Here is a 24,534-nt window from a genome sequence, read left to right on the forward strand (position 1 = left end):
GCAGGAAATGCAGAGTCTGTTACCCTCGAGACGAGAGCTACGGAAAGGGCTTACGCCAAAGAACCTCTAATTATAATACTTGCTGGTCTGCTAATAAACTTGCTATTTTATTGTGCTTCATCTGGCCTCCCGAATCTTTCTGGTAGAACTATAGAGAGTATATAGAACTTTATAGAACAAAGAGTTGAGGCATAGTTCAAAAATGGATTTTGAAAACTCACTTGCATCTTATTCTGACACCATGTGACTTTTTCAAAATACAAAAGAAATTATAGAGAATGTCCATGTTGTTGTTTTTTCCATTCAATTGGAATCATAAGAAAACAATACAGACATGTAACAAATAATGCATTAGGCATGTGCCGGTATACGGTAATACGATATACCGCAATAATGAACATGCACAATATTGTTATTGTGGGTATAATAATTATTTCTTACGAATTATTCCGATTTCTAGAATATATTTTAAGAATACTTTACCCATCAACCGTTTAAAATGAACAATAAGTCAAAGAGGAACGCACACTGATGTAAACAAAACCAACGTGCATGAGCCGAGCACATGGCGGAGTGAAGGAGACGCACATTCACTCTCTGACAGCAGAGGGCGCTGACGGAACAGCAGAAATGCAGCCGTTTCCCCGGTAATCCTCGTAAACAAAACGATACGGTGCTCATCACATAACCAAATACTTAATACTTAAAGACTTAAGGCTATTCATTTTCAAACTTAAACATTTTATATTTTAATCTGGACTAAATTACATGCCCTAGATATTGTTTGAATATGTTCTGATTGTTGTTCAGTCACACACTTAACAATAAGGCTCTATTATTTAACATTAGTTCACTCATTAACAAACTGACAATGAAAAATACTTCTAAAGCATGTATTAATCTTAGTTAAATGTAATTTTCAGCATTTAATAACACATTCAAATCAAAAGTTGTAACTATTATTTCATGGACCTGAGCTAACACTAAGTAACAGTTGCTTTTTTTTTAACTAACATTATCAAAGAATAATTACTTAAAGGTCCTGTTCTTCGTGATCCCATTGTTCAAACTTTAGTTAGTGTGTAATGTTGCTGCTAGAGCATAAATAATACCTGTAAAATGATAAAGCTCAAAGTTCAATGCCAAGCGAGATATTTTATTTAACAGAAGTTCCCTTTCAAAGCCTACAGCGAACGGCTGGTTAGGACTACATCCTGGTATTTCCTGCTTTAATTACGTCAGTAGAGCAGTAGAACAGATTAACCTCCGCCCACAAGAAAACGCGAAAAAAGGGGGCGTGGTCTTGTTGCTGTCCCACGTGGAGAAGAAGAGGACGTCGCGTGGAGAAAAGGAAGTGCTGCGTTTCAGTGTGTTTGTCGCCATGTCGTCGAGACGCTGTTATTTTCATCCCGGAGTCAAATCACCTTTGTTTGGCTTTCCCAGGGACGCTGTAGAGATTATTAAGCGCGTATATATCTCCCGTTAAGAGACGTGACCTTTCCACGTGCGCTAAGCTGCTGTCGAATCACAACACAGGACCGTGCTACGTTCGCTAAGCTGCTGTCAAATCGCAACACGGGAACCGCTGACACAATCAGAACTCGTTACGTGTTTCTGAAGGAGGGACTTCATAGAATAAAGGAAGTCTTCAGTCGTTTGTAGGACAGTGAAAACAGCGGTGTACAGATAAGTAAATTGTGTTAAAAATACAGGTTTTTTTTACACGCGAAACATGAACACATGTTATATTGCACACTGTAAACACAATCAAAGCTTCAAAAAAACACGAAGAACGGGACCTTTAAGTAAAAATGTAGCTATTCGCTCTTTGTTAATGTTAATGCATTAACTGGTGAGACCTTATTGTAAACTGTTACCTATTGTTCTTTATAAATCTTCAGCACTTTAATCTGTTTTAAATATTTGTTTACTTTAAACATTTTTGTGTATTGCTTTATTGTATTTAAATGTTTGGTTCTTTTTGTTATAAGAAAGTTATTAAACCTGTTATAGTATGACAACACTTTTTCGCAACAAATTTCAATATCGTGATAATACCGTATAATGTAATAAAAGCTTCAGCAATCAATCGCAAAATGAAAATGTGATACCGGCATGCCTATAATGCATAGGCCTATATAATGCAAATTATTGTAATCAATATCGTAACTGATTATGTTACAGCTTTTTACTGTCTATTTTACAGTTGTTTTTTTTTACCATATAAAACAGCTTTGTCCAGTTTGTACACTATACCTCATCACTCCATCACAGCACCCCAGGTACCTAAGTCAGCTCTTTTAAATGCCAAAACTTCACTCTGCCGTCTTTTCTGAAGAGAAAACCTGCAGTTTTTCTTACAAAAAATATGTTTTCCGCCCGATTTCTGTAGGAGGTAGCAACTTAAATTGTGAATCTAGAATGAGCAATTGCATTGACTTAATTAAATTACAGTTCTGTGAATTTAGTGCCAGTTTAAACTGGATTGTTGGAGATTAGCATTAGAATAAGACGCAGGTTTTGGCACTGAAATTAAAAGTGTTTTGTATATTTGCCTCTCAAGGTTCATAAATCAATTGTGTTTCATTTTGAATGTTCTATGCAACCTTGTGCTATAATCGCCAAAGCTAATAATGAATTGATCCAGAAAGGGAGACTTAGCATAATGGCTAAATTAATAATTCATATGCACAGACTGTTGGAATTAGAGATCAGAGCCTGCTGAGAGAGTTTGTCCAGATTCAAAGCTTTAGCAAAACTCCACTCAAATAGATTTTAGCAGGCCCATTGATTTAATATCAGTTCTGCCGGCAGGAAATTTACATTCCTCCGGCAAAAATATAGGTTCCATATTTCAGTCTTGGGATGAATAAAACCAAATTAAATTCACTGTTGGAGCCTGGAAGTGCAAAGCCAGTGTTGTGTTATCTCTTTGCTGATTGGCTAACAGGTCTTGAGCAAACATTTCATTATAGGAGCTGCTTTCATTCACTCATCTGATAACCCAAAGGAAGAAAAAAAAAATCACACATTAGATAAATTGTTCCACCTAGATAGCAATGAGATCAAATGGAAAGCAAATTGAGTCTTTTCCTCAAGTCTCCGGCCAAATTATTTCTCCTGACAGAAAAGACTAGTCACATATGAATCTCATCTAGAGATTCCGAAGATATCAAGAAGTTTGAGATTCCAGCATGTCTCATCAAAATCATACAAGACCAAATGATCTGAGCTGCTATCCACATCCATATTCAATGGATATCTTTCTTATCTGTTTGACAACAGTAGATCTCTTGTTATCCTATAAATATGGGGAGAAACACTTGAGACAAAGTTGATTAAAACATAACTGAGAACTTCAAAAATGAAGATTCAAAAATTCCCTATTTGTCTATTCAATGAAAGTCCAATGTTTTAAACTCAAATGGCTTTCGAAATATCTACTAGCTTTATTCCACAGATAAAAATCAAACAGGTTTGAATGACATGAGGGTCAGTAAATGATGGTGGAACTTACATTTTTGGATGAACTATCAAAGTAAGTGCCATTAAGACCCCTAAGCTCTGAAAGAGAAAGATGTGATCCTCTGGGAATGATCTTTGGTGGCTGTTAGTCTTCACGGACTCTATCACTCCCCAGTTGTGTGAATCCTGGGTGTCAAACTATAACTGCATTTCTCTTTTTCTGAACTCACAGAAAGCTCACACAATCCTACGTGGCCTTCAGGGCAAGCTGAACGAAGAGAAGAAGAAGAAGAAGCAGAAAAAAGGAAAGAACATAAATGAGGAAGAGAGAGATGAATAGAAGTCCATGCAATGGGCCGTCCTGCAGTGTTCCTCTCTCTCACATCCAGTCAGGAGGGGCATTTTAATATCAAACAGGTCGATATTAAGATAAATAATGTAATCTAATCATTTACACAGGAAAACTGTCTGAGAGCCATTCAAACGCGGAGAGCCGCCCCATGAAAATCTTCAATCGTCTTCGGTGACATAATTTTCTAGGAAGCAGATATTGAAGGTGACTCGCTCAATTGATGCTTAAGTAAGTTCTTTTGTGGTAATAAACACAGAGAAGAATTATGTGTCCTTCCTCGTTTGGAGATTTTCTCTTGCCATCTTTGTCAAATAGAGCGTTTGTTGCTTTCTGGGCGCTGATTTTGTTCTTTTAAAACTTTAATAACAAGCCAGTATGGCAATTAACTGGTTTGCAGTTTCAGTACTGAAGGGCTTATATTAAACTTCAATACGGACAATGCACAAGGGACAGGCAGCCTTGAGGCTGGGCCTTGAATTGAATTGCTCATGTATGTGTGATCAGGTTACCTTCGGGGGGAATCTACCTGGTTATCTACCTGGAAGATTCTGCAGTGCGGGAAAAGCTGCCCATGAACACTGACACAAAGATATTCTACAGCAAAATCTATTTTTTTCATCCCTTTTGATCACAGGAGACGCACAGATTCACCTTTGAAGGATTTCTGTAGGTATGTGAAAAAATATGTATGCAAATTTACTTTCAAACTTAACTTTTGTTTTCTGTCGTTCACCTATATATGTGACTTAGAATTAATTATGTATGATTTCTTTTTCCCTTGATATTTTCACCTTATGACACGAATATGAAGCATTCTTCAAACTATTTTTAAACTAAATATACTGTTAAAGGATAGATGTGCTGAACACAAAATAAGATATTTTGAAGAATATGATTAAGAAAACAAGTAATGGGCCCCATTGAAGAGAAAAAAAGCCTACTGTGGAAGTCAATGGGGCCATCAACTATTTGGTTACAAACATTCTTCAAAATATTGTCTTTTGTGTTCAGTAGAAGAAAGAAATTCATAGAGGTTTGGAACAACTAAATTTAATTTTTAGGTGAACTACAAAAGTAAAAAATCTGAAAACATGCACTGTAAACAAAAAAGTGATCTTTAATGTTAGCATAACATTTACTTTCTCAATAAAAAACTCATTCAAGCCATTCTTTTGGTTCATGGGCTCTTATTTTGGTGCCTGATTAGAAGTGACAGACAATTGCTTTATATTGTATTGATTCTTAATCATTAAATATGTAATTTAAATTATAGCACCGAATACAAAAATGCTCAAATTAAACAATTACATTTCTTTGTGTTTTTTAGTTAGCCTTCAATGACAGGGCTAACAGCTATCACCTTAGCATAGAGCTAACGATACACCGATCTGGCATAACATTATGATAGGTGAAGTGAATAACACTGATTATATCTTCATCATATCTCTTTATATTCGTTTGTGGGTGGGACATATTAGGCAGCAAGTGAACATTTTGTCCTCAAAGATGATGTTAGAAGCAGGAAAAATCAATCAAAAGTGGTCCAAGGAAGGAACAATGGTGAACCGGCGACAGGGTCATAAAGATTTTCTGCTTCCTGGTCAAAAAGCCTCAAGAAAGGGTGCCAGTGTTTCAGGAGTAGTGTAGTCCCCTACAATCCACTGCAATCTTACATTTAGGTTTGGCTTCATTCCATTTTTCATGATCCAATCATTTCCAATCAAAGACCTGTCCTAAATTGTATCCTGTTGAACATCCTGTTGCAAAAAATGTCATGTTAAGAAAGTATGGGTTATGAACACCATTTTAGGTTGACTTAAATCAAAAGCTCTTGTGTCACTTAGAGTAGATGCCAAAATCCACAGCTGTAGCATCATCATTTCAATTAAATTAGATACTCCCCTAGTTGATTCTCATCATTTTACCTCCAGATGATAGTAGATGCATATTTTGCACAGCTTGATGGCTCCTACTAGACCATCCAAGACATATAACACTCTTTAATAGTATTATAGCTTTATACAGCTTAGTTAAAGTTGCAATAAAAATATTAATTTTCTTTTTTCTGTATTTTAATAGCGTCATAATTGCTCATTCGTTTTCGCTTTAAAAATATACACCAATACTTACACTCCACAAGGCTGAGGGAAATGTTTCTCTTTTATACTAGATAATAGTTATAATATATCTGGATGTGTTTGTGTGAGAGAGAGGACAGCGGCAGCAATTATAGCCATGGATGTAACCGTAGGTACACAGAGCTGGCTGCTGGGTTTGCTACAGATGACCTGTGTAAAAGAGAAAATATACTGTGTACCGGTCAAAAAGAGCCCCCTGGAAATGGTATAATCACAGTTATCATGAGGTGACTAGATGTCCCATGTTTTTCTGTGGCATAACTGTACTGTATTTGACACCCTTTTCAAATGCCCTGACTTCCCTTTTTTCTAGTGCTTTAGAACATCACAAAATATCCAGAAAAGTCTGAAAATCTTTTGATTTTAAACAAAATATGAGGTTTTGCATATATTACATTATTGCAGTGTTAAAAGCATTCATTAAGCAAATCACTGACATACGAGGAAGGGGGAAAAGCTAATAATATTAGCAATACCGTAAAATGAAACATTCAACATAGCAAAGATGTACAGCTATAGCCACACTTTTTTGTACTATTGCATGATCACACACAAAGATGTCTCTCTCTCTCTCTTTCGCTCTCAAATGTACATAGAGCCACAAACTCAAATATATCCCTGCATATTTGCTTACACGTGAAATAGCACATCAGATAATCGCTTAATCAAATTTATTCATTAAAAAGGAAATTTATCATTTTCTACCTCATTTTTTTCCAGTGATCTATTGGAACAAACCCAGAGTAATTATGTGATGCCGCAGTTGGGTCTTTTGTGAAGATGCATTACAGATGCATAGAATATCAACTGCACCATTGAAACTCACTAAACATTGATTACAGCTTTAATTCGCATGCCTCTCCAATGATTCATGAAATTGTCATGCCCAAAGTGGAATTGATTACCAACAGTGCACCGCAGCTAGGAAAAATACCCTTGACCATAGCTGACCGACAACAGGCTCTCATTGAAAATTATGTACCTGTAATGTATCTCAATGAGCATGTGAATCATTGAATCAGAAAGGTAAATTATTACCCAGGCATCAGATAATGGCCCAAACACAGTTGGCCCCTGGGGCCTCGTGCCGGTCCAATTCAGTATTCAGTGCATTATATCATATTAATACATGCTTCGTTGTTCAGTGCTCATGCCTCCCAGGTGAGGCTTGCTCATAGTAAACAAATGAACAGGATATTGTGAAAAGGCAATAGCATTTGAATTTAAGTAATTATGTTTACGGGCACTGGGCTGCAGGTCTGTAAAAGGGTTTTTCCGTTGAAAGCTTATCTAAGTTTAAGTGGACCACAGAGTTTCTATAAAAAAAATAAATAAATAAAAAAAAAAAAAATATATATATATATATATATATATATATATATATATATATATATATATATATATATATATATATATATATATATATATATATATATATATATATATATATATATATATATATATATATATATATATACACACACTATATAAAATCTCCCCAGAGTCAAACAAATTCATCTTTGACATCAGCTCAGAATATCATATTGATTGGCGATTAAGTGGCACACTTTGAGATGAAGTACAGCAGTCAATCTAGTCTGTGCAGCATTCAGTCCATAATGTTTTATCTTGTGTGGTACATTTTCGCTGATTGAATTAGTTGGGGACTCTGTGACCTTGAGTCTTCGAGAAAAGCTTAATGTTGAGTGTGTGTCCTTACAAAAATATAATGTTCCAGCAAACACATATGGAAACTTTTGGTGAACATTTCTCCCAATTGTTACAATTGTTTGCTGCAAATTACTTTTTCGAGGGTATGAGTAATGCAGTAATTGAGTTATTTTCAGATATAATGATAACTGTTTTCTGCTTGTGGGCGGAACCGAGGAAGTGCTGAAGTGAGTGTGGAAGAATGGAAGGGTAAGGAAAAAAAAAAAAGAAAACCTGAAAGTAAGCATGAATGAAAGAAGGCAGTAGAAGTAAAAGGAAGGAATGATGGAAGGAAATACAATGTGAAAGGGAAGAAAGGAAGTTTAGAAAGAAGTGTGGAAGGAAGGAATAAAGAGCAGAATGAAATATGAAACAATGTATGGATGATAGAATACAGTCTAGAAAGTAAGAGATGCGGAAATGAATGGCAGAAAAAGAGCAGAAGGAAATGGGAAATAAAGTATGGACAACGGAAGGCAGACCAGAAGGAAGTGTGCATGGAAGAGCAGAAGGAGGGAAAGGTGGAATGAAGTGTAAAAGGAGACGCAGAAGGAAGGAATGAAGGAAGGAAATTAAGAAGTGTGGAAGGAAGGAAAGCACTGAAGTAAGTGCGAAAGGAAGAAAGTGCAGAAAAAGGAAGTCACAAAAAAAGAGTAGACAAGGAAGTTCAGAAAGAAGGAAGGAAAGAAGTGTGAAACGATGTATGGATGATAGAATGCAGTGCAGAAAGTAAGAGATGCGGAACAAAATGTGAAAGAAAAGAATGGCAGAAGTAAAGTATGGACAACGGAAGGCAGATGAGAAGGAAGTAAGTGTGAATGGAAGAGCAGAAGCAGGGAAATATGGAAGAAAATTCAGAAGTATAGAAGGAGGGAAGAAAGAGAAAAATAAATGTAGAGGGAAGTATGGATGACTGAAGGCAGTGCAGAAAGAAAAAAAAGGAAATATAGAGGCAAGTATGGATGACTGAAGGCAGTGCAGAAAGAAGAAGTGCATAAGGAAGTCTGAAAGAAAGGAAGGGCAGAAAAAGACCAGAAATAAATGTGAAATAAAGTATGGACAACGGAACACAGAGCAGAAGGAAGTGTAAATGGAAGAAAATAGGAAAAGGGAAAGTAAGGATGATGGAAGGCAGTGCAGAAAGAAGGAAGTGCGTAAAGAAGTGTGAAAGGAAGGAAGGACAGGGAAAGAGCAGAAGGAAATGTGAAAGTATGGATGCAAAAGGCACTGCAGAAAGAAGGAACTGCATAAGGAAGTGTGAAAGAAAAAGCATAAGGAGGGAAAAGTGGAGAGATGTGCAGAAGGAAGGAATGGTGGAAGGAAATGCAGAGGTAAGGAAGAAAGAAAGAAAGAAAGAAAGAAAGAAAGAAAGAAAGAAAGAAAGAAAGAGAAAGAAAGAAAGAAAGAAAGAAAGAAAGAAAGAAAGAGAAAGAAAGAAAGAAAGAAAGAAAGAAAGAAAGAAAGAAAGAAAGAAAGAAAGAAAGAAAGAAAGAGAAAGAAAGAAAGAAAGAAATAGCAAAAGGAAATATGAAAGGAAGTGCAGAAAGAGGAAAGAAATAGCAAAAGGAAATATGAAATGAAGTGCAGAAAGAGGGAAGGCGGATGGAAGTGTAGAAGGAAGATGGAAGGAAATGCAGAAGTAAAGAAAGAAGGGCAGTAGAAAGAGCATAAGGATGTAAACGATGGGAGAAGGTGTAGATGGAAATAAGTACAGAAGGAAGTGTGAAAAGAAGGGAGACAAGAAGGAAGTATAGAAGAAAAATCCAGCTGGTGGTGTTAGCTCACCAAACAAACATCTTCAAATTCTCCAAGGATGTATCTGCTGTGCGCAGTGACCTGCAAACTATAACCTGTCAGGAGTAAATGACACTTAGCAAATTCTAAAGGTGGTGGTTCAGTCCCAGGAGACACTGAGCCAAACACTAGAAAGTACATGAAGGAATTATGATGTACTATCCTGAGTGTCAATAATCTGTTTGTCCTGCAAAAAAACAGTGTTGATGTGCCAACAACTGAATGAGTTGACATACAGAGATCTGAGCACTGGAGGATCTGCATAGAAAAAATAACCCTAATGAGTAAACAAGATGTGTATCAAATCCCATAAGGTCAGATTGAATATTCAATTACAATACAATTTCACATACTTAAAGGATTTGTTCACTTTTAAATAAACTTTTGCTGATAATTTACTCACCCCCATGTCATCCAAGTTGTCCATGTCTTTCTTTCTGCAGTCGCAAATAAATTAAGGTTTTGGATGAAAACAGTCCAGGGTTTTTCTCCATATAATGGACTTCAGTGGGCTGTAAACGGTTCAAGGTCCAAATGACAGTTTCAGTGCAGCTTCAAAGGGCTTTAAATGATACCAGACGATGAATAAGGGTCTTATCTAGTGAAGCGATCAGTTTCTGCGAGAAACCGAGCAGTATTTATGCTATTATTTTACCTCTTAACAGAAGAACGCGATCGTCTCTGAGCTCCGCCATTACTTCCGGAGAGTGAGGTCAAATTAGATCGTGGTCATAGATGTATACGTAGATGCCTCATCCGCGACTGCATGGATCAGTAGAATGAGGGAGCTACTATCGATATATCTATAACCACGATCGAATTTGACCTCACTCCCAATCGCGTTCTTCTGTTAAGAGAAGGTAACAACAACATGTCTATTTTACAAATGCAAATAATTAAGAGCGTCTTGATCTGACACATTGGGCAAACAACTGAAATCTATGGAGTACCCTTCGCGTCATTATAGTGATGCCTAGGGGTGCCTTTAGCGTCTTTAATGTGATGCGAAAGGCACTTAACCATGCTTCAAATTTTGACGCCTTGGGAGTGAGAATGCGTTGCGCAATGCGACACAAGTGTTTTTTTTGCTAGTTTCAGCCCAACGCAGTTCTCAACTTAAAACTACTGTGCCTTTGACCAACAATAACCTGGTCTAAAGTCAATAGTGGAGTAGTTTACATTTAGATTTATGCATTTGGCAGACGCTTTTATCCAAAGCGACTTACAGTGCACTAATTACAGGGACAATCCCCCTGGAGCAACATGGAGTAAGGTGCCTTGCTCAAGGACACACTGGTGGTGACCGCTGGGATTGAACCAGCAACCTTCTGCATATCAGTTAAGTGGTTTAACCCACTGGACCACCATCTCCATCTCCAGTAGTTAGAGAACACTTCAGTAGTGTTATTTAAAGGGCGTGTTAGTAATATGTACCTATAGGCGGCTGCACAACGTGCATAATCCCTACTTATTATACACAGCGACGTGCAGCACACAAACATGCCAAATATTAAAAATAAAAGGATTACAATGTAAAAGATTATCATTGTGTACATAAAGATAAAAATGCCTACATGTCATTATGGATAGTCATTGCATGTATGAGAATTACCTATTTGCAGTAATGACGAATGAAATTATCTACTTATTTAACTAACTGTGGCAATACACATTTAAACTGACTCGTCAGGTTGAGGGTTTCTATATTCTGCCATGTAAACAGCGAATCCGCCATGGTGCAGGCACAACTGGATTTCAAAGGGAATGGGAGATTAAAAAACACACCTATTACCCATTAAGAGACTAGGTACAACACTTTTAGACCATGTGCCGACTGTTTTTTCCGTCGTTAAACTAGCAAAAATGGATTCGGACGTGCACCTGCGCTTCAGACCATGCGCTCAGATCATTAAAATAGAGCCATCAGACTTTACTTCTGACTTAACACAGCAACACTGGCTCAACCAATGGCATGGGCAGGACTATCTTTGCCAACCAGTGGCATAGAAACCTGTTAGAACAATCATCCAAGTTAAAATGATTGACTGTAAAACTATTTAAATGCATTTTAAAAGCTACATTCTGATTTAGTAACGATTTAGTTTGTCATTGCATCAGAGAAAGTGCATACCTTCAGCTGTGAGACTTATTTGATTCAGTTGCTTATCGATAAAGCTCATCTTGTCAGGCAGACATACTGTCAAAGTTATGACAGATCCAGTTAGCATTAAGCCGAGATAACATTAAATCAAATTTTTCTTAGGCCCACACATGGAAGGTTTATGTAGGCTGTTCCTCATAGTGAGGGTGTCATTGTGATTGACACATTACTCTTCAAATTATAAACTTTCTACTGATAACATAATCACACATATAACTTTCCACCAGCTAATGTGCTGAAAGCGTTTTTCTTCCCATTACTTCAAAAAGATGTGTGCCCATCTTTTTACAGATTTCAGGCTTTTTGCTCACATTATTCATAATTTGTTATGGAAGCCACGTTTTAATTAGTATCCTCAGTATGTTGTTTGAAATCCTGCACACTGTAAACAATTGCTCTCATGAGTCCACAATATTAAATTCAGGCAATGGCAACGTTTTGTTTTATATATAAATGTGGCATTTTAATTATGCTATAATAAATTAAGTGCTATAAAAAATCATAAACAGTGACAGTTGACAGTGTCAGCTGGGAAAGGAGAAAGTACACTACCGTTCAAAAACTTGCAGTCGGTAAGATTTTTTAATGTTTTTTTTAAAGAAGTCTCTTATGCTCACCATGGCTAAATTTATGTGAGAAAACAGATATTTTAAATGATATTTCACAATATTACTGTTTTTACTGTAATTGTAATATATTTTAAAATATCAAAGCTGATATTATTTCAGTCTACATAATTCTAATATGCTTATTTGCTGCACAAAAACATTTCTCATTATTATTGATATTGAAAACAGCTTTGATGTGTAACATTTTTGTAAAATGTAGTACTTTACGCTCATAACCATATAAATAGTTTTACTTTTTGATCAATTCAATGCATCCTTGCTGAATAAAAGTACTATTTTTAATAAGTAATAATCACGATAGTGTACTTTAAAATATACAATAATTACACACTTCAGCTTTCGTGTGTATAACTTAATGTGGTAAGGTTTATTGTCTTAACGAATAATATAAATTACTTTTTATGTACTTTATGTGATAAAATGATATATTTTAGTGAGTTAAATTACATATGATCAGATATTCGCATAAAATATATATCAAAGTATCATGCCATTATTTTTTTGATTCCATTGCTGTACTGCTACTGGGAGAGAAAAGAAAACTGCACTGTAATAGATGAAAGGGAAATGAAACGAGAGAGAGAGAGAGATAGCAATGGACGATGTAGTCTGTAATATCATTAGAGGGTTCAATATTTTCTCCCACTTTTGCTTGTCCACAAAGCAACCCAAGAGAAGGACAGAAATGAAAGTCAATAATGAACAGAGGAAACGCAGGAGTGAAGGCTGGAGAGGTATCAGGACAGCTGTGGCACGGAATCAGGCAGGGGTTCGCCGCCGCTGAACAACGGACAAAAGCATCGTGCTTTGAAGTCGGGCCAGTCACGCTTTGAAGTTCTCTGAGCACCACTGATTCATCATGAAAAAAAATACAAGCGTAAATACTGAGGGAATAACACAGCATATCCAGAATCTCCTAAAGGACAAAACAAAACCAAACAATGCACTAAACCTTTTGTTTATTTCACTCTTCTCAATAATATTTCTGCCATTTAAAGCATTGTAATGTCTCTAATATACATGTGTTCTTGAAATTGTCTTGTGTGGATGTTACTACGCACTACACAGGACATATACTTTGAATTAGACTGTAAGACCTTCTCTCTCTTCGTTTCCTCGCGCTTTCTCTCTCTCTCTCTCTCTCTCTCTCTCTCTCTCTCTCTCTCTCTCTCTCACACACACAGACTCAAACAGATGGATGGGCAGTGATCAATCTGCCGTGCACAGCAGTCAGCTGTCCACCTGCATTGTGCAGACAGTGGAGAGCAGACCGGCTATAGATTTGCAAATGGCACAGGAACAGTAATGGATCAGCTGGAGGCGAATCCGAAGGAGAAAAGAACACCTTTACTCTTTATTAAATTGTGCACTGGAAATATGTACTGTGTGTTTGTAGTGCTAGTAACAACCACAAACAGTGCTTGTTCTCCAGTTGTTTATGAAAAGTAAATCAAACTTCAAGAACTATGTACATATAACAAGAAAAGCTTCAAAATAAATATGGTTGCACGGTTTTTAATAACATATTCCAATACTTATAGTAGAGGAAAATATATTTTGTATTCAAAATACAAGCTGCCTTCTTTCTTAGCTTTTATTTTTATGTTTAGATTTCATGCATTTTTATTACATTTTTTGTGCTTTGTGATTTTTTTTCATTTATTCTTATTTCAGTTTTTTCCAGGTAATATTTTGATTTTGTATTTATTTTTTGGTTTATATTAATATTTGATTTGATTTCAGCTTTATTTTAACAGAAATGTTTTTAATAGTTTTATTTAATAACCCTGTTTTAAATCACTATATTTAAAACGTGATCAACCTTTCTCTTACTTTGTCTGTCATCTCAGGTATTTTTTTCACTGAGCTCATCGCAATGCATTCTGGGATTGCATTCTTTTTGAGAAATGAATGTGTAACCGGACCAACTGAACCTGTTCCAAATGTTTCTTCTGATGTCAAGAAGGGGGCCACAAAATATCATCCTGCGGGCCTCGAGTTTGAGACCCCTGCTCTAGAATCAGTCACTAGCGCGCCTCTTGAGGCCTAGGTGAGTAAGGTTTTAAACGCTCTTTCTGGCCTACTTCCGTTACACTCACCCCCTAAACCTCACTCCCATCCGGGTCACGGCACCAAATGTAACCGGTCCTACTCGCCCCGCTACAAACCGCAGCCTCTAGAATCAGTCACTAGCGCGCATCTTGAGGCCAGGTGAGTAAGGTTTAAACGCTCTTTCTGGCCTACTTCCATTACACTCACCCCCCTAAACCTCACTCCTATCCGGGCCCCTGCACCAAATGTAACCGGTCCTACTCGACCCGCTCCGAACCGCAGCCACTAGAATCAGTCACTAGCCCGCCTCTTGAGGCCAGGTGAGTAAGGTTTAAACGCTCTTTCTGGCCTACTTCCGTCACATTTACCCCCATAAACCTCACTCCCATTTGGGTCACGGCACCAAATTGTAACCGGTCTTATGGCTCATTTCCACTGAGCGGTACGGTACGGTACAGTACAATACGGTACGCAATTATTTCCGTTTGATTGTCAGAAAGTGTGAATACTACCAAACTGCCGAACCATACCATACCACTTTTTGGGACCCTTTCGTTGGGGTACCTAGCACAGTAGTCCGGTCCTCTAAAGGGTGTAGCAAGACTCAGTGTAGAACGTTGATTGGTTGACAGAGAATCATTACTTGCGCATGCTACAAGAGGAATGACAACACAAGAGGTGCCATAATTGAAACACAATACTGTTCCAACACAATGTTTTTTGTCTCGTGACAAACAACCACATGCCGAGAAGCAAGAACAAGATCTGCCGTATGTCCTCCATTGTTGTTTATTGTGTCGTTTTCTTCTTCATGCGAGAATGATGTTGATCGCTACTTTCAGGCATACACCACGCGGTGGAAACGCAAGCCGTATCAGGGTTTACCATCCCGAATCGTACTGTACTGTAACGCTCAGTGGAAGCAAGCCATTACTGGACCCGCTCAAACTGGGATTCAAACCGGGATCTCCGGCGTGGGAGGCAGGCATGCTAAAAAGGATGCTAAAGACCACAGCCTCTAGAGTCAGTTGCTAGCGCATCTCTCCATTACACTCACCCCCCTAAACCTCACTAAGTCCCACTCGACCCGCTCTGAGCAGGATTCGAACGAGGGTCTCTGTTTACAAACACGCCTCTTATTGGCCTATGTCCATTACACGTGTATTGCTGAATTTAGCCAAAATTAAATTATGCATTGTTATAAGTTGCCTACCTTTGAACAGAGAGTTTCTGTGATGCCTGTAAATGCAGCCTCCTTTAGGCATCTCACTAAGTTTTGGAACAGAGCAATTATGAACTTATTATGCCTCTAACATTGTTATTTCCTTATTGGATCACTCTCTTTGTATAAAACATTTACCTGGAGATTGCATTCTGCTGTTACTGGTTGCACGAACACAGCCAGTGGGAGATAGGGTTTAATTAATAGCTTTATTTTGTTGTTCTTTTGCTATTTATTCCACTGATTTATATGCAGATAAGAACAGAATAATAGTACATTAATGTTGTGAGCACAGTAGTTATATTATGTTACACTTTTAATCTTTCTTACATGGCCTTTACCGCAGCTTTTACTATCAAGTAAACTAATATGCCTGAAGGAAAGAGATAGAGTTACATCAGTAGGAAACTACAGTCTGTTCCAGCAGTGAGCATTTGATTTACTCATCTAAGGCTTGTTTACCGCTGCAGCTGATGGAAGCTAAAATAAAACAAATAAATTACAGGCATACACTCCACACATGGGATAGAGAGACAGAAAGAGAGAAAGATCATGCAAGAGAGCCGCTGGGAGTTCGTTCTGTTTACCTGCTCAAGCCATTTTAAATCAAACCCTTCAAAATCACTGTGAAGCCATCTGAAACACAAAAAATGACCTAAAACCAAATATTAAATTGAAAACTAGGATATGATTTAAAAATAAATACAACAAGCATCATATATGCATGGATGTTTCTTAGTAACCCACTGACAAAATCCAGTTCTTACGGACTAGTGATTTATTTTATCGGTTTCAACACAGGAATGCAATTTTGGCCCAGGGACAGTAAAGTAATAACTGTTCAAATGATGCTGTTGAATGTCTATGTTGCAGACAGCGAATTACATCAGTGGCTTTAAGTGATAGCCAGAAGTAAGCAGGCGTGCAATAAGATGAAAGATAATTCAAAAGTGAGTCAACATGTTTATTTTTTTGATAGACATGATGGGTAATTTAGTTGGTTGGATTTTGAAACGCTTCAAACACAAACCATGATTACATGTAAAAAATGTCAATTTGAAAACTGACATGATGTTATAGGCTACTGAGGGGAATGAATGATACAGTGGGTGTAGCCCATGCACAACTGGTAAAAACAACTATTAGTGTGTTTTATAAATCCACGACTGAATTCAAGATGGACTGAATACTGATGCACACAAACAGAAGAGGGTAATTTAGAGGTTTAAATGTTCAAATCTAGCCTGACAAGCCAGACCCACATCAAGATGTTGGGTCTGGAAACTCACCATTGACAGGGCTCAATCCGAGGGGCGGGATAAACGGTCGTTTTTCAAATTCCCTTTGCACGCAATTGGATAGCGCCATGAGCGCCACAACCAACCAGAACAAAGAAGAAGGTGAAGCCGAGCTAACGTTAGTTGATAGACTTTCGCCGTATCTGGTCGGGAAACCTCCAAACACATCTTCCTTTATTAAGAATGACTTCAGTGCCGTTCTTTGTTCTTTTCTCAATGAAGAGCTTAACTCCAAGTCTTCCAGAGTCGCGGCCAAAGCCGATTCAAAAGACCATTGTTCGCCAGCTTCTTTGTTTACGAGTAGCACGCAGAACTTCCGCAACTCTGCCGTGACGTGCTGTCATTATGTTAAGCCCGCCCACCGACTCTACACACGCTGTGATTGGCCTGACCAGAGTTTGTTTTTTTTAGCTCTCAGGTCTACCGAGAGTTGCCAGACTACACTCGCGGCAAAATACATTTTCTGCCGCCAGGGTGCGTCTAGATTTCTAGGCTAGTTCAAATCACCATGAACTCAAAATAGATATAGATTTATCTGTGCACCACCAACTTTTAAAAAATTGTATAAAAATGCGTTTTTACCGTCCCATTACCATCTCCATGTAAAATACAAAAATGTGAATTTGTGAAATTTGCGTAGTGGTTTTTTTGGGGATGCACCGAATCCAGATTTTTGGGTTCGGCCGAATACCGAATACACTGGTTAAGATCCGAATCCGAAACCAAATACCGAATCCTAGTCCCATCCTCAGTCCATTATCACAGTAAACACATTAATGAAGTAAACAACGTCCACAGCAGTGTAGGGATGCTCATATTGACCGTTTAACCGTTAACCGAAAGTAAGAATTTTGACCGATTAAAACTATCAGTTTTTATTTTTTGAAAAATATACTGTATATCGTTATTTGATCACTCACAGAGTGCTTCGACATGTGCAACCACAAACCAGATATTTTTAACAAAATGAAGCTTTCTGTGTCGGACCATTTTGACAGAAAAATACAGCAGTAGTACAAGCTCCTGACTGGTGGAAAGCAAATGAAAGGCGCTTCCCGAGGCTGGCCACTCTAGCGAGGCGTTATCTCTGTATTCTCAGGGCACCAGTGCCATCTGAAGCCTTGTTTAAGGCCGCTTGTAGAGGGTGGTTTTGGTCAAGTTCACTAAAGTAAACATTGTCGCGTATGTTCTTCTCGCCGAGTCGCCCTCTGTTGTTTCAAAGAACAGCACAACGGAGAGCGCAGGAGGCGCGCGCGCAGTCAGCCGAGGCTTGCGCTGCAGAGACAGAAGGATTGAGAGGGTGTTTTCTGCCGCGGGTTTAACTGTCAACAGACTGCTCTCCAGACTAACCCACATCACTAAGACATGTCACTTTAAAAAGAAAACTTTTGACCAAAAAAACTAATCCGGTTCTTCAAAGCTTCAACCGGATTCAGTATATTTTCGTGCTATCATCTTAATTATTTAAAGGTCCCATGGCATGAAATTTTCATTTTATGAGGTATTTCAACATTAATATGAGTTCCCCTAGCCTGAATATTGTCCCCAAGTGGATAGAAATGTTGATCGGTGTAAAACCGAGTTCTGGCTGTCTTTCTCTGCCTTTGAGAAAATGACAGGCCAGACTAGCCAATCCTGAAGTCTCCTGTTTTGACGTCCACACAGGAACGGTTACCTCCCTTTCCTCCGCCCAGAGAATCTGGCACGCCCATGCAAACGCTTGAGAGATCATGGCTTGTCAACGAGTGAATGCTGGCAGTTTCTCAGTGTTTGGATGTACAAATGAAAACAGAAGTCTTTTTTCAGTTCCTTCTGATCTGTGATCAGTGATTTCTTATGTGTAGCTAATTATTTATTATTCGTGCACACACTGCGGCTTCTCTCTCTCCCGACAGAACGGTGTTTTCGTGTTTTCTATCTTGTGAGTCAGTGTTTTTGTACGCCCTCGTCGCGTCTATCTGTTCTACAATGTGCATACAGTCGGGAGTTTCTGCTCAACATCGGCAGACTCACATCTCTTTAGAGATAAACCTCACGCACACCGAGGCTCGGGCTGCACTGACCGGTCGGCCTTCAACATCACCGACCCCCAGTACTGCAACTGGCCCACAGCGGAGGCACCAAACGTGGCGCGAGATTAAGCAGACGGGGGGTAAGCGTGAGGGTGTCCGGCTAGGCTACCCAGCTATCCCCACAATAAACTGGATTACATTTGATTACTGCTGTTGTGTCTTTGTTTGCGCTGTGTACTCAATGCGCGTCACTGACGCTTTTCATATGATTGGAACATATCTAAAAATAATGCTATAATCAACACTTACTAACTCGTTCATCTCGCTGTAATGGTATTCAGAACTCTCAGATACAAACACAATAAGCTTGCACTGACAGACAGCGCTCTCACAACTCAGTAGTTACTATAAATAACTTTGTTAGCAATCGCTCTGTCTCCGTGATGCCCGGTTCGCGAACGAATCATTCTTTTGAATCGGTTCTTTTTAGTGAACCGAACCAGTTCACCAAATCGGACTGAATCGTTCTAAACGGTTCGCGTCTCGAGTCAGCGCTGATCCATAATTTACTAAAGTTAATAACTTTCTGACATGAGTGACAGCCCCTCTGACTAGAAATAAACTAATAACCTGAAGTATATGCTAGTAACTACAAAAGTTCACTGAACTGAGAAATGCCGAGAACTGATGTGAAGTGAACTCAGGTCCATCCGTCTCTCTGGCTGCAGTTCGTGCGTCGTAGACCTCGTTAAACCACGCCCCCTCCGCTCATTTTAAATGCAAAGATGTCAGCCAATCACAACAGTGGGCGTTTTTACTGAAGTCTCACAGCAGACACACCTCTTGAAACAGGGCATTCAGCCACAGGGCAATCAGCAGTATAGAATAAATGCCTTTTATTTCTAAATTATGACATTTTATGATGTAAAAATCATACTTACAATATAAGTACACCTCAGGAAACATTATAAAATAATAGAAAAATGCCATGCCATGGGACCTTTAAGTGAAAAATATTTAGTGTAGGCCAATTTATTTTATGCTTTTTATTTATATTTTATCTGATCTGTATGCTGCTGTTTGCACAGTAAAATAAAGCACAGTGTCTTTTTAACGGGTGACAGACACTTGTGAATCATAGTTTTATTTAATGCCAATTCAAAATTATAAACTTATCAGTTAACTGTTCATAATGAGCAGCGGTTGTCGGTTGGGAAAATTAACCTAAATTAGCATCCCAGTGTATTTTTTATTTAATTTAACTTTAACTAAGAATAGGTAACATTATGCCAGGATGACTGTCCTTTGTTTGCTGTACCTGAAGTTGCTGAAAGTTGAAATTTTGGCTGCTGTCTGTAGATTCCCTCATGCACTCGTATTCTTTTGGATGTTTCATATGCAAATGTTTTAACAGCGGCTATTGTTTAGGGTCCTTGCCACCACGAGACAAATGGGCATTGCAAATTGAACATATAGCTTGACTTGAATCGCCTTCTTTTGACTTAAAGTACTGCCACGTTTTCTGTTCATGAGTTCCATTTTCACTTCCTCACAGCCGACTGGATTCGAACGGTCCACCTAGTAAACACCATCCCATAATCAACGGCGGCGTCATTATGTTTGTCCAGCGGAGGCACGTAGTGCAAACCTGGGGTTCGGTTCGGTGGAAAAAAATTCTGAGGTTCGGCAGAAACCGAAACCCCTCAAAAAGCCCAATATTTGGCCGAATCCGCACCCGAATCCTGGATTCGGTGCATCCCTATTTTTTTTACAAAGTGACATCGCCATCTACTGGCCTGGCATGAATAATACAACATTTTTGGTAATTTTTGCAGAGCTGTGTGAATGAGGAACGTTTTGACAATGTTGTCTCCTGTACGCAATTTTTTTTTATAAATGCAAAGGAAAAACGTATCTACAAATCAGGGGTGAGGGAAGTGGGGGTTCTGCAGCACACCCTGGTTTCAAAGGATTGCAAATGCAATGCAAATTTTTGTTCATTTACATTTATTCATGTTCAGCATTTAGTAATTTATTCATAGTAAACACTTTAAGTGGCCTATTAAAAAGTATTATTTATATGTTGTACTATGTTTTTAAAACATACATTTGGTCATATTGTGGCCGTTGCGGTGTGAATTGAAAGAATGCGTAGAAAGAGCAGTAATATTTCCTCCAGAGTGGAGAGCGCCTTTCTGAAGATTCCTATCATTTCTAAAGCTCATTCGGCTCAGTGTCGGGCGCTCAACCCAGAATGCCCATGCTGGTTCAAATATATACCTATTTGAAATAAGTAGCTATAGGGCTGCCCCAACTAAAGTTTTTGTCTAATAGTTGTTGTTTATTTAAGGCGTTGTTGACGCGGCACCGGCACCTCCATGTCATTGTCTGCTATATTTGCATATTATTTAATAAATCCAGGCAATTGTTTGATAAAACATTTATTAAAATTAAGATACAATTTATACAAAATGAAATTCACTTTCAACAGGCTTTCAACAAAACAAAACTTAATGAAGTGATCAAAATAATTTCTCTCCCCCATGTCTTCTAAAATACTGCGCATCTTATGATGTGGCCTGTTCACTCAATCAACGTAGATGAAATAAAAAAATATGTGTTTTAATGGCTATAAAAAGTAACCTATAGTAGACTACAGTGCAGAGAATTTTAATGTCGGAGCGGGATTTGAACGCATGCCGTTTTACCGGTGAGCTGTTCATGAGTTGAGCTCCGCTCCGCTCACATGCTCTGGTAATGTACGCAGGTTTTTTGCGTCCATTTTTATTTCATATAGTCAAATGTCCTGGTGTGTATGCTGTTTAAATGAGTATTCTCACCAATATGCTTGTTGTGCTGCGTGGAGTTTTGACGTGTTTTATTGACTCAATATTGTTTCTTATTCAAATGTGGTGACCACAAAATGTGGTGTTTCATGCCGACATTTAATTGTGAAATATTGTATACATTTCATATTTTCTAAATAAAACATATTTCACTTTTATGAAAAATAAGACAAAAAAAATAAGAAATGTCCAACTCTGTCACGACCAATTCGTACATATTTGTACGCGGTGGCTAATTCATACAAATGTGAGCACTGATAAATAGTGCACAATATATTATATATATATATATGTATATATATATAAATAATGAATTGGTTTGAGTAGAGTCAACTCAAATGAAACAAATTAGTTCAATCAAATGAATTTTATAAGTATTTAGAACTTTCTTTTTCTTTTAAGTTCACAAATCTGACACATGTATTATAGTGCGGTTCTCATTCACTCAGCAAGTGCTATGCTATGATATGCTAATGCTATCCAAACATTGCGTTACCAATTAGCAAGGCAGCATTTATTGAATTAGCTAGTTAAAGCTAGCCAAGTTTCCACTACTAAATATATTTAAGTTGATCATTTTCATTTAAATGTATGAATTAGCTTACTTAAATATTTAGAGTTAAGAGCAGTTAAAATGTATGAGTACAAAATAAAAATCTGCAAGTTCTGCTTACTTAAACTTTCAATTTCTTAACTTAAAAACATGTATATGTAACCTAACCTAATCTAACCTACGATTGCCTAAATTGTTTTGAGTTTTGCCAACTTATTCGGGTTTACAGTGTATTATGTTATATCATATTAGAATTACTTAAATAAAAAAAGGGTCAAATTTGATTTCATGTTTTCAACTATAAAACCTTTAAAAACATTTATTCAGCAATTTGCTCCTCTTTATGGGTTGAATCATTTCATTGATTTCTCAGCATCACGTTCAGGAAAGTTCTGAATAAAAAGTCAGAAACTTTCATGATTCAATGCATTTCCAAAAAAGCAGCAAAGAAGCTCTGGAAAATTGATTCAGAGTGATAAGCATTTCGAGATGCATTTTGGGATATACAGAAGGGTAAATATCGATAGTGTGATGGCAACAAAGCACAGATGACTTGACATTTAGACATGTATACGGTATCGATTCAGAGTTCAATATTACAGCTCAGGACCACTCTCCAACGCAACAGCCCACCTGTCAGATCAATACTTATTTCAGAGGAAGAATCAACTGTGAACAAAAAGAGATTTATCACACTTTCGAGACGTAATGCACAAACAGTAAATTTTTAATATCCCGAAATATGCTGAAAGCAGACTAGTGGTGTGAGCTGCAGTAAATTGCTCTCAAACTCTGTCTTAAGAATCGCAGTGAAATACTAAAATGGTAAATAAAGACAGGCTGTCACGGTGTCTGTAATTCTAGCAAAGTACAAACGTCAATATTTTATATCTATGGATCCCTTTTTTGTATAGGAATTGACTGAGGCAGTCAGGCAAAATGAAATGTGAAGAATCAAATAAACAACTCTGTAATGGGGAAAGTGACAGATATAACCTACCACAACCCCCAGTGTACACATGTATACTCAAATAGGCTTATAAAATAAATGTTCTACGCACATTAAACTACACGTTAAATCACATGAACTTCAACTTAACATATTAAAAGATTGTTTCTGATTAAGTTTGCCTGTCACATTTAGTTGTTATTTAGCAGCTGCTTACGGTTCACTAAATGCTGAGAAGGTCCAACAAAAAACGTCATGTGTACAATCACAAAAGAGCAGGGGTCTGTTCTTCGTACGTTGCTAACTCAGTTAGCTGGATTTGATTGTTGAATATTTGGCATGATCTTAGGTTGTTTGGCCTCGGGAGCAGGCTTATTTCATGTAAACAGGATTATAGCATCTTTTTAAGCGGCGTTGATAGTTAAAATCTGTCCCAACCACTGCTATACTTTATTACAAGAGTTCCTTACTGAAACAGGTGCAATAATAATTTGAAGTATTAATAATAATAAAAATAATATGAACATTTATTTGAAAATAATATGTATATAGAACAGTGAGGGTGATCTTGACCCTTAAGAAACTTTAGTAAACAGATTTGGGACAACCCTCCAAATCATTGAATTCAGGTGTTCCAATCACTTCCATGGCCAAAGGTGGATAAAATCAAGCTCCTATAGGCATGCAGACGCTTCTACAAACATTTGTGAAAGAATCGGTCGCTCTCAGGAGCTCAGTGAATTCACCTGTGCAATAAGTCCATTCATGAAATTTCCTCACTACTAAATATTCCACGGTCAACTGTTAGTGGTATTATATCAAAGTGGAAGCAATTGTGAACAACAGCAACTCAGCCATGTAGTGGAAGGGCACGGAAAATCACAGAGCGGGGTCAGCGCATGCTGAGGCGCAAAGTGCGCAGAAGTCACCAACTTTCTGCAGTGTCAATAGCTACAGACCTCCAAACTTCATGTGGCCTTCAGATTAGCTCAAGAACAGTGCGTAGAGAGTTTCATGGAAGGGGTTTCCATGGCCTAGCAGCTGCATCCATGCCGTACATCACCAAGTGCACCAAGTATCACCAAGTATCGAAATTTCTTGCCACTTGGGGACCATATACAGGCTAGGGGAATTCATATTAATGTTAAAAAACCTTATAAAATGAAAATTTCATGCCATGGGACCTTTAATATGCTGTATCTCAAATCATCTCAGCTGTATTAGGCGAGGTACAAAGAACGGACCCCAGGACTGTGAAATCTGTAACTTCCTGAATCAATCCTACCAGTGATCTTTTAGCCTAGATTCTTAAAGGGACAGTTTACCCCAAAAAATGAAACGTCTATTATTATG

The sequence above is a fragment of the Gobio gobio genome (genome assembly GCF_949357685.1).
Source record: "Gobio gobio genome assembly, chromosome: 19".
NCBI classification, from domain to species: domain Eukaryota; kingdom Metazoa; phylum Chordata; class Actinopteri; order Cypriniformes; family Gobionidae; genus Gobio; species Gobio gobio.